Below are 13,397 nucleotides of genomic sequence, written 5' to 3' on the forward strand. Positions count from 1 at the left end.
CAGGGGATGCCTGACTTCCGGTAAGCCCGGCCGCGGCGGTGATCTCGATATAACGCAAATAAGCGGGGTGGGCACCCGCGACAGCACCAGTATGCGGGGTGGGCTCCCGCTATAGAAATAATAAAATAAGCGGGGTGGGCACCCGCCAACGACCACGGCAATGCGGGGTGGGCACCCGCTCCAACTCTCGGCCACCGGAGGGGGAATCCCTATGCCGGGGATTCCCTTGTGTAGGAGGAGCAGTTTGGCGCTGCAGGGGCGACACAGGAGCGCTCCAGAAGCGCTGGGGCATCAAATAAAGCACTTTTAGCGCTATATGTAAAATAAAAGCGCTTCCAGGCACTTGGAGAAAGTCCAGCAAGTAAAGGTCCTGGCAAAGTTTGATGAAGGTAGGCAGGGGGGCAAGGCTGGGCCAGGGGCCAGCTCACTGGGCCCTCCAGGGCAGGAAGGCAGTCCCAAGTGGCGGTTCCTCCTGGTCTCCAGCAGCAGCAGCCCCCCTCAGGATCCTGGAAGAGAACAGTTTCTGTGGGGACACAGCCCCATTTTTATACAGGCAAACCCTTTGTTCTGGGTTCAGGGTGAAGGGGAAAACCAGTCGCAGCTGGTTGGGGAGCACCCTTGATGTGCTCAGCCCCTCACTCTATTCACTGGCAGGGCTAGGGTCGTCAGTCGCACCACAGGGGGCGGGGCCAGTATTGTGTGTGGAAAACCCTGTCCTATTCAGGACCCAGGTGTACTCCTCCCACCCATCTAGCTGCTGATCTCCCCATTCACCACTGGGTGACTCATCCTGACTCTGGGGAATCCCTAGCCCGTCACATGACACGACCAGCCAATCACGCGACAGACACACTGCACACAGAAGTGCCCACTTCTAGAAGTGGCACTTCCACACTAGGTACATGCACGCCGCACACATCATCGCGCAGCATTCACTCCCACGAGTCCGCACATACCAAACTCGGGCCTGCACACCCCACGCATCAGGAACTACTAGGGACACATACATTCCCCATGCATTCCTATGGGAGGGCAGGCCTATCTCACCACATGCACTCAGAGCACGCACGCACTTTACCCTGGGACACAGGGAAAGTGCGCAGAGACCAAACAATTACCACACCAAGTCATCAGTAAAAAGAAAAAAGTTCAGGGGTGAACCTGCCAGAAGGGCCAAGTCCAACAGTCTTGTAGTCCGATACTCAGAAGCTGGAATCTGTTCTGGACGTTCATCGTATCGTCCTCCTTTTCCTTTAGGAAACAGCTGGGGAAAACATCGAGCTTCCAAGCTCTCCTCCCATACACTCACGGGAGTTCCTTTTGCTTTCTTCATCTGAAAGAGATCAATATTGTCTCCCATAACTTCTTTTGAATGAAGAGGATGTATGCTAAAATGTTCATAAATTTCTTCTTCCTTTGACTTGTCCACTTTTTCAATTTGTCCAGTTGGTGTTTCTGTGTCTTCTTGTAAAACTTCTTCTTCTTCTTCTATATAAATTGATTCATACCATTTGTTATTCCTTTTCAAATACAAATTTGCTCTTTGTACTTTCCGTACATCCACCAGCTCCTGCCAAATCTTCTTATTCTTTGTAGGTACACCATTAACCAGAATAACTAATGGTTCAGTTTCCAAAGTATCTGCATCAATAGTTTCCATATTTTTTTTCAAATCCAAGGGAAAATACACCACTCTACCTTTTAAACCTCTCAGTAAATCTGAAGGAGGTAATTTACCAGTTTTGGGCTCCATACGTACTATGGTCTAGAACGGATGAACACGTTGAATAAGTATAGACTCATATGTATTTAATTCAGGAAGTTCGGCAGGAATAACATCCAATTCTAAATTATTATGTACAGCTCTTGTCGGCATTCTATTTTCCTCTAACTTGTTGTAACAGTATTTACAAATACGCTGATCTTCACCCAATTCAAAACAATTTTCAAGAAATATATATGTGGCAAAATCCTTCCACTTATAATTATCTTCATTTTCACTTTTTCTGTAGAGATCAACATTCCTAGTTTGTTTTCTATAATGAGTTCTGCGGCAACAAATACAAGTTATATTTGGTCTTTCATTAGAGATTATTGCAAATTTTGTTATGTGATCATTAAATGTTTTACTTACAGAGGGTTCTACATTCTCTTCCACTTCTTCCTCATTTACTGTGTCCTTTTCTGCACTGTCTTGTTCAGGACCAAAGTAACAAAACTGAATTTCATCAATAACCTTCTCTACATCTGACACCGTTCCACGGAACAGAGCCCTATTTAATTCATCTAACTTTATTGCTGGACTTTTAGCAAAATACAACCGTCTCACAAACTTTCTCATTTCAGTATGATGAACAGCCAGCATCCTAAAATGATGAAAAACACTTTTACACACTTTTCTAGATAGACAAGCCAGAGAATGACCCTGCAAACCAGTATTCTCTCTCACTCTGCATGGATCTAGACTTTGAAGCTAACCTTAATCTTCTGTTTTACACTTTTTTTTACTATATTCTCTTAGAAACTCACGAAATTTATCAATAGATTCCTGACGCACAGTGCAAATACTACTACAATTCCAAGTGTACACTGGGGCTTTAGGACGTCTTCCCATAGCCTCATTCGCCATCACTTGTACCTCATCTCTTGGAACCATTATCTCCTTCTCCATTATGCAACCATTTTTCACTTCATAAGCACGACCTCTGGTGTCAACTGCATGCAGCAAACTATTACTTTGAAAATAACTCTCTTCATTAAAAAAAGGTTCACTACTTGAACTATGCATCCATTCTCCTAAAAACACTTTACAAAAGTTTGTTTTTTTCACTACTCTTTTCCTTTTGCTTTGTGATTTCAGTACATTAACCATTTTATCTAATGTACGCATCCTATTCAAAATTAAAATGAATAGTTTCCTTTTTAATTCTAATGCCTTTGCTGCAATGGCTTCAATTTCTTTTTTTCTCTTATAATATTTTGCCTTTTTCTTATATTTCTTCACATCCTTTATCAAATTGGACATAACTCTTCTCTGAAACATTTTTCTACGTATCTCTTTAAACACTGTTTTTCTGTTTAAGTTAATCTTTATTGTTGCAGAAGGTATATTTGCATTAACTAAATTCTCAATTTTTTCCTGTTCTTTTCTATTGAAAACATTCTTTCCAGTACAGACATTTTGTACATTTTTCCTTTTTTTGAAGATGTTCTTTAAAAAATCTTTTGTCTGCTTACCAGAAGACTTTCTCTTTTTCCCAACATGAGCATCTCCAACTAACTTAGGTCCTCCAGTTGTCTTCAAATATAGTTTTTTTTTGTGGTTTTTCCTTAGTCTGGATTTTGTAGGCATCTTAAATTTTGTTCACTGATCTTCAGCAATACCGGAAAAAAACTAAAAAAAAATTCCTTTTTTATATTTAAATATATTACTACATTTTTTATGATCTTTTCAAATCTTAAAATACTAAGTACCCCTTTCCTAGAAGTGAAAATCACAATAACACCTTCACAAATTAAATATCTAAAAACAATTCCTGTGTGCACACAGAGTCATGCTTTGAAATTAGGCAGAAAACGAAATTTCTATGCCAATTGGAAAGCACACTTTCTACTACTTTTTTGGCAAGTGATAAGTACTTTTACAGTCTGACACATTTTGAATCCACTTTTCAGATTCTGATAAAAGCACATGTCCAAACTGCTTTTTGAGACCAGCACCATGTGTAACCTGGGTGACTGACTACACTCCAGCAAGGGCAACCAGCCTTAGTGATGCTGAATGTATTTGCATTACTGACTGCAACCTCAAACCCAACTCGGTTGTGAATACTGTGCATGATTCCACAGGATAAGCAGCTGGGTGTGTGCTAAGAGTCTGCTTCTGCATAAAAAAATAGCTCCCCCTTTCCATCTAATGCAAATGTAAAATCACCAGAGCAATACCAAACAGCTTTCTGAGACCAGCAACATGTGTAACCTGGGTGACTGACTACACTCCAGCAAGGGCAACCAGCCTTACTGATGCTCAATGTATTTGCATTACTGACTGCAACCTCAAACCCTAAAAGTATTCCTCATTTATACCACTACACCTTAATTTATGGTGAAAACATAGTCCATATTATTTTACATGTTTGTATTTGCATTACTAAGTGCAACCTCAAACCCCACTCGGTTGTGAATACTGTGCATAATTCCACAGGATAAGCAGATGGGTGTGTGCTAAGAGTCTGCTTCTGCATAAAAAAATAGCTCCCCCTTTCCTACTAATGCAACTGTAAAATTACCAGAGTAGTACGCAAAAAATCTCTGCCTGTAATTCCTCTTTGCACACAGAGTCATGTTTCCATATTAGTCTGAAAACGAAATTTCTATGCCAATTTGAAACCACACTTACTACTCTTTTTTTTGGCAAGTGATAAACACTTTTACAGTCTGACACATTTTAAATCCACTTTTCAGATTCTTAAAAAAGCACATGTCCAAACTGCTTTTTCAGACCAGCAACATGTGTAACCTGGGTGACTGAGTACACTCCAGCAAGGGCAACCAGCCTTAGTGATGCTGAATGTATTTGCATTACTGACTGCAACCTCAAACCCCACTCGGTTGTGAATACTGTGCATGTTTCCACAGGATAAACAGCTGGTGTGTGCTAAGAGTCTGCTTCTGCACAAAAAAAATAGCTCCCCATTTCCATCTAATGCAAATGTAAAATCACCAGAGCAATACGCAATAAATCTCTGCCTGTAATTCCTCTTTGCACACAGAGTCATGTTTACATATTAGTCAAAAAACGAAATTTCTTTGCCAATTTGAAAGCACACTTACTACTCTTTTTTTTGGCAAGTGATAAGTACTTTTACAGTCTGACACATTATGAATCCACTTTTTAGATTCTTAAAAAAGCACATGTCCAAACAACATTTTCAGACCAGCAACATGTGTAACCTGGGTGACTGAGTACACTCCAGCAAGGGCAACCAGCCTTAGTGATGCGGAATGTATTTGCATTACTGATTGCAACCTCAAACCCCACTCGGTTGTGAATACTGTGCATGATTCCACAGGATAAGCAGCTGGTTGTGTGCTAAGAGTCTGCTTCTGCATAAAAAAATAACACCCCCTTTCCATCTAATGCAAATGTAAAATCACCAGAGCAATACCAAACAGCTTTCTGAGACCAGCAACATGTGTAACCTGGGTGACTGACTACACTCCAGCAAGGGCAACCAGCCTTAGTGATGCTGAATGTATTTGCATTACTAAGTGCAACCTCAAACCCCACTCGGTTGTGAATACTGTGCATGATTCCACAGGATAAGCAGCTGGGTGTGTGCTAAGAGTCTGCTTCTGCATAAAAAATATAGCTCCCCCTTTCCATCTAATGCAAATGTAAAATCACCAGAGCAATACCAAACACCTTTCTGAGACCAGCAACATGTGTAACCTGGGTGACTGACTACACTCCAGCAAGGGCAACCAGCCTTAGTAATGCTCAATGTATTTGCATTACTGACTGCAACCTCAAACCCTAAAAGTATTCCTCATTTATACCACTACACCTTAATTTATGGTGAAAACATAGTCCATATTATTTTACATGTTTGTATTTGCATTACTAAGTGCAACCTCAAACCTCACTCGGTTGTGAATACTGTGCATAATTCCACAGGATAAGCAGCTGGGTGTGTGCTAAGAGTCTGCTTCTGCAGAAAAAAAGAGCTCCCCCTTTCCTACTAATGCAACTGTAAAATTACCAGAGTAGTACGCAATAAATCTCTGCCTGTAATTCCTCTTTGCACACAGAGTCATGTTTACATATTAGTCAAAAAACGAAATTTCTTTGCCAATTTGAAAGCACACTTACTACTCTTTTTTTTGGCAAGTGATAAGTACTTTTACAGTCTGACACATTATGAATCCACTTTTTAGATTCTTAAAAAAGCACATGTCCAAACAACATTTTCAGACCAGCAACATGTGTAACCTGGGTGACTGAGTACACTCCAGCAAGGGCAACCAGCCTTAGTGATGCTGAATGTATTTGCATTACTGACTGCAACCTCAAACCCCACTCGGTTGTGAATACTGTGCATGATTCCACAGGATAAGCAGCTGGTTGTGTGCTAAGAGTCTGCTTCTGCATAAAAAAATAACACCCCCTTTCCATCTAATGCAAATGTAAAATCACCAGAGCAATACCAAACAGCTTTCTGAGACCAGCAACATGTGTAACCTGGGTGACTGACTACACTCCAGCAAGGGCAACCAGCCTTAGTAATGCTCAATGTATTTGCATTACTGACTGCAACCTCAAACCCTAAAAGTATTCCTCATTTATACCACTACACCTTAATTTATGGTGAAAACATAGTCCATATTATTTTACATGTTTGTATTTGCATTACTAAGTGCAACCTCAAACTCCACTTGGTTGTGAATACTGTGCATAATTCCACAGGATAAGCAGCTGGGTGTGTGCTAAGAGTCTGCTTCTGCAGAAAAAAAGAGCTCCCCCTTTCCTACTAATGCAACTGTAAAATTACCAGAGTAGTACGCAATAAATCTCTGCCTGTAATTCCTCTTTGCACACAGAGTCATGTTTTCATATTAGTCTGAAAACGTAATTTCTTTGCCAATTTGAAACCACACTTACTACTCTTTTTTTTGGCAAGTGATAAATACTTTTACAGTCTGACACATTTTAAATCCACTTTTCAGATTCTTAAAAAAGCACATGTCCAAACTGCTTTTTCAGACCAGCAACATGTGTAACCTGGGTGACTGAGTACACTCCAGCAAGGGCAACCAGCCTTAGTGATGCTGAATGTATTTGCATTACTGACTGCAACCTCAAACCCCACTCGGTTGTGAATACTGTGCATGATTCCACAGGATAAGCAGCTGGCTGTGTGCTAAGAGTCTGCTTCTGCACAAAAAAATAGCTCCCCCTTTACATCTAATGCAAATGTAAAATCACCAGAGCAATACGCAATAAATCTCTGCCTGTAATTCCTATTTGCACACAGAGTCATGTTTTCATATTAGTCAGAAAACGAAATTTCTTTGCCAATTTGAAAGCACACTTACTACTCTTTTTTTTGGCAAGTGATAAGTACTTTTACAGACTGACACATTATGAATCCACTTTTCAGATTCTTAAAAAAGCACATGTCCAAACAACATTTTCAGACCAGCAACATGTGTAACCTGGGTGACTGACTACACTCCAGCAAGGGCAACCAGCCTTAGTGATGCTGAATGTATTTGCATTACTGACTGAAACCTCAAACCCCACTCGGTTGTGAATACTATGCATGATTCCACAGGATAAGCAGCTGGCTGTGTGCTAAGAGTCTGCTTCTGCATAAAAAAATACCTCCCCCTTTCCATCTAATGCAAATGTAAAATCACCAGAGCAATACCAAACAGCTTTCTGAGACCAGCAACATGTGTAACCTGGGTGACTGACTACACTCCAGCAAGGGCAACCAGCCTTACTGATGCTGAATGTATTTGCATTACTGAGTGCAACCTCAAACCCTTAAAGTATTCCTTATTTATACCAGTACACCTTAATTTATCGTGAAAACATAGTCCATATTATTTTACATGTTCCTCACATTTAAATTTCTCCCAAAACAGAAAATGATAAACACAACTTCAACAAAAGGAATTCCAATTCTATTATTCATTTCTTAATTTACCATATACATCCCCTCTCAAACTCTAAACTCACCTTTAAAATTAGTTAGTTGAGAAAGAAATGTGGCACTCAAACAGCAGATTATCAGAGCCAGGATCTCTGTTCTGTACACCTCTCTCCTCTCAGCAGAACCAGATAATGGCAATGTTTCCCTCTTTTTTTCCACACATATACATGTTAATTTCAAATCTCAGTGCTTCCCCCTTTTTTTCAAATGTAATCACACATTTCTATTGGTTGAAAACCAACCCTTTTCCAAAAGTACCCTTCCCCCAACTTGACTTCAGCCTAGTACCCTTCCCCCAACTTGACTTCTGCCTGCTACCATAGCAACAGCTCTTGAAACACTGCTGTGTAGAGTTAGGTCAGAAGTTCACCACACAATGTTTCATTTCCAAAGAGCAGGAGTGCTTGACTTTTCAAACCTAACAGCAAATCCATAGTACTGTTCTTTGGTAACACATTTTTCTGTACCAATAAAAAACATGCTTCTATAAATTTACACATACAGCCTAGTTTTTATTGTAGAATGGTATGAAACAGCCAATCAGTTCTTTTTTTTATAAAAAAAATATGTATGCCTCCATTTCCAAACTGTCTTTCATTTCTTTTTACCATTCTACTGAATTACACCTCCTGAGTGCATCCAGTTCTCCTTTGAAGATGTTCACAGTGTGGATTGTAGGGCACAGCTATGTCTTCTGGAGTGAAAAGTATGCAGAGAAAACAGGTATGGTGAGAGACCTTGCTTTGCCAAATGTAGACATTAAATGGATTGGTCAGAGAGGGTTAAAGTGGCACCAATTGATGCCATTGGTGAAATCCTTCATGCAAATCTAACACCCTGACCTCATAATAGTGCACTGTGGTGGCAATGACCTAGGCACTTTGACTGGGGTAGGTCTGGAAATGCTTATGAAGGAGACCTTTGCACAACTGTTTTCACTTTTCCCTAAAACTGCCTTTGTGTTTTCTAACATATGCCAAAGGCAAAAATGGAACTGGTCCAATCATTTTTGTCCACAGATTGACAAAGCAAGAAAGCACGTCAACAAATCTGTTTCTGCTTTCCTCCGTGACTATGGTATGGGTTCCATTTACCACAACAACTTGCGTTACGACATGCAAGACATTTATAGAGGAGATGGTGTGCACTTCACTGATGAAGGGAACAGAGTCTTCCTCTTGAACCTTAGACTCTGCATTGGTACTTACTTGTAGGTACCACTAAAAAATCACTTAATAAACACAACGGCTCTTTTTAGAGCCCCCTAATATCTAAACACTTAAATCTGCATTTCATTTTTTTTTTTTTTTTTTTTTACCGTACACGTACGGTGAGCTTACCGTACGCGTACCCCGCGATTTTTTTTAAAATTAATAAATGTTTTTTTTGTACTTTTCTGTCCTTCTTTGACCCCCTTTCAAATGTTAGGGGGTCTGTAACTCTCTTCCTTGCCCCCTTTTCAAGTTATCACCCTTTTTTTTCTGAGTGAAACACACAAAATGGCGGCCGCCGCTTCCTGGTTTCGACCGATTCGAATGTTTACTAAGATCTAACAGCCAATCAGAATCGCGCTCGCGCACGTCACCGTACGCGTACGGTAAGCGCACCGTAAGCGCACCGTAAGCTGGCTCAGATATATATATTGATTTAAAGGCTATTTTCTCAGAATCTACTGAACAGATTTACACCAAACCTACAAAAGGCACTTCCTTGACCTGTAGACTACCTCTCTGCCAAATTAAAAGGAACTCTGTTCAGCCGTTCGGGCTGTAGCTGTGTCTAAAGGTCCTATGGAAAAATGCATGGGAAAAACGCGTTTTGGGACCCCCCTTCCCCCCTTTTATCTCAGGCCCCGCTTGACGAATCTCCCCGAGACTTTCAGGGTAGGAGCGGAGCGTAGCGCCCCACCTATTTTGAAAATTTCGCGAAGATTTGTCGACCGGCGCCAAAGTTATTCAAAATAGAATGTTGCGGTTTTCCTATGGTAAGAGGGTCCTAACTATAACTACCTACTGGCGACCGCCAGTAGGTAATATATATATATATATTACCTACTGGCGGTCGCCAGTAGGTAGTTATAGTTAGGACCTATTTTCTATAGGAAATCTGCAACATTCTATTTGGAATAACGTTGGCGCCGATTGATGAATCTTCGCAAAAGTTTCCAAACTTTTGGCCAGCTCCGGTCCGCTCCTATCCTGAAAATTTCAAAGTGATTCGTCAAGCGGGGGCCAAGAAAAAAGGGGGGTCCCAAAACGCGTTTTCCCCATGCATTTTCCCATAGGACCTGTTGACGCAGCTACAGCCCGAACTGCTGAACGGAATTACACCAAATTTGGCAAAGAGGTAGTCCTCAGTTCAGACTCGTGCCTTTTGCTTAAATGGTGTAAATCCGTTCAGTAGTTCCTGAGAAAATTAGAGTTAAAAAGATAGATATATCTGGGCGGAGCCTAACCACACATCTCATCGTGAGATCTGATTGCCTGTCAGTACTTCATCCAAGAAGTGTTGGCAGCCATCTTGAGACCAATCTACATGATAGCACCTCATTAAAAAGCATTGCAGTTAATAGAAGGTTTTAAGGCTTTAGTTGCATTATAAATCATTTGTTGATGGTAGCATACTCATTTTAGGAATTGTGGTGTGTTCTAAGGTGATTTTACCATGTGAAAAAGCCTTCTGCTGTGATATCATGAATCATGTTTGAGAGAAAACTATTTTCTCATGCTTTTCCCGCAGAGGTTTGGAAGGTGATCTATAAGCTAAACTGAGAGCATATTATCTGTAAATTCACATTATCTTTCTCAGTCATGTGAGAATGAAGTCTGACGTTCGCAGTAAAACATGTACATCCAACAAGGGCAGAGACTGTCAGTTGATTCTTATGTGTTCTACTGCAGCTTCCCAGAGTGTTCTAAAGAACAACTAGAGCGCTAACAGTCCTACTTATGACAAACGAATTGCACACCTGAAGCCATCTTGATTGGAATAAAGTGGTAACTCTTAAAACATTTAATTTAAAAAGGAACAAAATGAGGAGGTTCATTTTGCCATAGAAAGTATGATTAGTGCTGCAGAAAGAAAAATGAGGGCACATTTTGAGTGACTTCTCAAATCCTCTTCTATTTCATGAAAAAATTCTGACATGCAGACTGAAACATGCACCTTCAATACCAGCAGCATACTTCCCTGGTGAGCAGTAGCTTCACTACAGTGATCCAATGAGCAACTAGAGTGCTAACATTCTGAATTCATGGCAAATGTGTGACACATCTGAATGCCTTCTTGATGGAATCAAAGTAAAAAACTGAAAGTATTTCCTACTGTGGAGACTGTAGTAAATGAGGAAATTAGGAAACTTCATAACAAATAAGTCTCCCAAAATGGCCACCAGAGACAAAAGAGCCCAAATGTAGCCCAAATATCACCCAGATGTAGCCCAAATGTAGCCCAATGACAGAAGTGTGCAAAACTCTTATTTTTTGTGTATTTGCAGTTTTACATAGTGCAGACTTGTCAGGTATTGGAGTGCTTTACATGAGCATTGGTTACATCACACAAGATCAAATTCATTTTGGTTGTAGACATGGGGAGATTAAGTGATTTGACCAGAATCACAGAATGTTGAGCTGAAGCAGAAGCTCCAACCTGGTTCCCCAGTTGCAAAGTCTGCAGCTCTGGAATTAACACCACATCCTCTCCCCTAAGTGCAACATTTAATCAAGTGGTCAACTGGATAAAAAAAACACAAAGATTACAAATAATTTAAAAGTTCTTTGTCGCTATTTGAAAACTCTGAAAATATGTCCTCATTTTAGTTTTTTAGAGCACTAACCATAATTTTGATGCAAATAAGACCCTCTCATATATGTAATTTCTAAAGGAAATGCTCTAGGAATTACAGTTTTGATTACATCAAGATGACGTCAGGCGTTCCACACTTTTGTAATAAATATAGAATGTTACCAATCTAGTTGTTCATTGGGATACTGTTGAGAGGCAGAGGCCAGGGGCACGGACTCTGAAAATTGAAGGCAGGTAGGAGAGTGCAGAGGCAACAATTTGACCACACTGGGCAGGCAGGAAGGGCAGTGGCAGCACAACAGACTATGGAGGGCAGTGGAAAGGGGAGCAGGGGCAACAAACCAACAATACAGGACTGGCAAGAGAGGCTGTGGCAATATAATAGACCATTGTGGGCAGAAGGAAGAGGCAGTGGTAGTACAACCATACATGCCAACAGAACCGTTTCAGCAAGGAAACGTCCAATGTTTTGAAGCTCAAATGGGCTTCATTTGATCTGTCGCCTGTCTACAATCTCCTCTTTTTCAATGTAACTCAAAGGGGAAAATCAATACCCCAGCTTTTTTTCAAAATCTCCCTCTTACCAAGTTCAAAATGTTCGCAAGTATGGTACATTGGATCATGGTAGGCAGGAAGAATTGGGGTAGGGACATGGACTCGGATAACAGAGGACAGGAGGGACATGGAGAGGTGCACCAAACTGACCCTACAGGGCAGGCATCAGGGTTTGCAGCAGCACAATACACCACAGAGGGTATGCGGGACGGGAGTGCAGCACAACAATCCATAGAAAGCAATAGGGAGGGGACAGGACCATGCACATGGACAACAGAGAACAGAGTGGAAAGAGGCAATGGTAGCTAGCTGACCATAATGGACAGACAGGAGAGAAAGATGCATCATAACAGACCATAAAGGGCAGGAGGGACGGATCAGGGGCATTACAATGGAACAGACACGCCAGGAGGGAGGGAATAGGGGTCTGCACATGGAAACAGAGGGCTGGGGGCAAGGGGGCAGGGCAGGAGCAGCAAGATGACCATGGAGGTCAGGCAGGATGGGCACTAGAAACAAGACACACCATGGAGAGCAACAGTGAGACTATGATGGCATACACACAGACCATGGAGGGAAGGTGGGAGGGGGTCAGGGGCAGCTAGCTGACCACACAGGGAAGGTGGGAGGGGCCATTGCAGCACAGAAGACCATGCATGGCAAGGGTTAGTGGCAGCACAATGGTTATGATGGGCAAGAAGGAGGGTGCAGGGGCATGCACAAAGGACCATGGAGGATAGAAGGGAGGGTCAGGACCTGGGCACAGACAAGAGAGTTCAGGGGAAGGGGCCTCACAGGAGACCACGCGGGGCAGGCAGGAGGAGAAGTTGCAGCACAACAGACCAGGGTGGGCAGAAGGGTGTGGCAGTAAAATGGACCATGGAGGACAGGAGGAAGGGGATAGGGGCATGGCATGTGGACAGGTAGGGTGGAGGTGGCAGGGACAGGTTACAGTCATCTGACAATGCTAGGCAGATGTGAGGGAGTGGCAGCTCAACAGAACACTCAGAGTAGAATGGAGTGGCAGGTCCATGGAACATGGTGGGCAAAAAGGATGGAGCAGGGGCAGGCACAAAGACATCGGAGGGCAGGGGGAAGGAGAATAGGGGCAGCAAGCTAAGCACAGAGGCTAAGCAGGAGGTCAATGATGGGCCATAGAATTGGGCAATGGAGGGCAGGAGGAGTGGACTGGTACATCATGCTAAATGGAGGGCAGTGGCAGCACATCAGACCATGCATGGCAGGAGGGAGGAGGCTAGTCCATGGATTCAGACAACAGAGGATAGGGAGGCGGTGGATGGGGCAGCAAGCTAACTGTTC

Source organism: Triturus cristatus, chromosome 5_1 (assembly GCF_964204655.1).
Source record: "Triturus cristatus chromosome 5_1, aTriCri1.1, whole genome shotgun sequence".
NCBI lineage: Eukaryota > Metazoa > Chordata > Amphibia > Caudata > Salamandridae > Triturus > Triturus cristatus.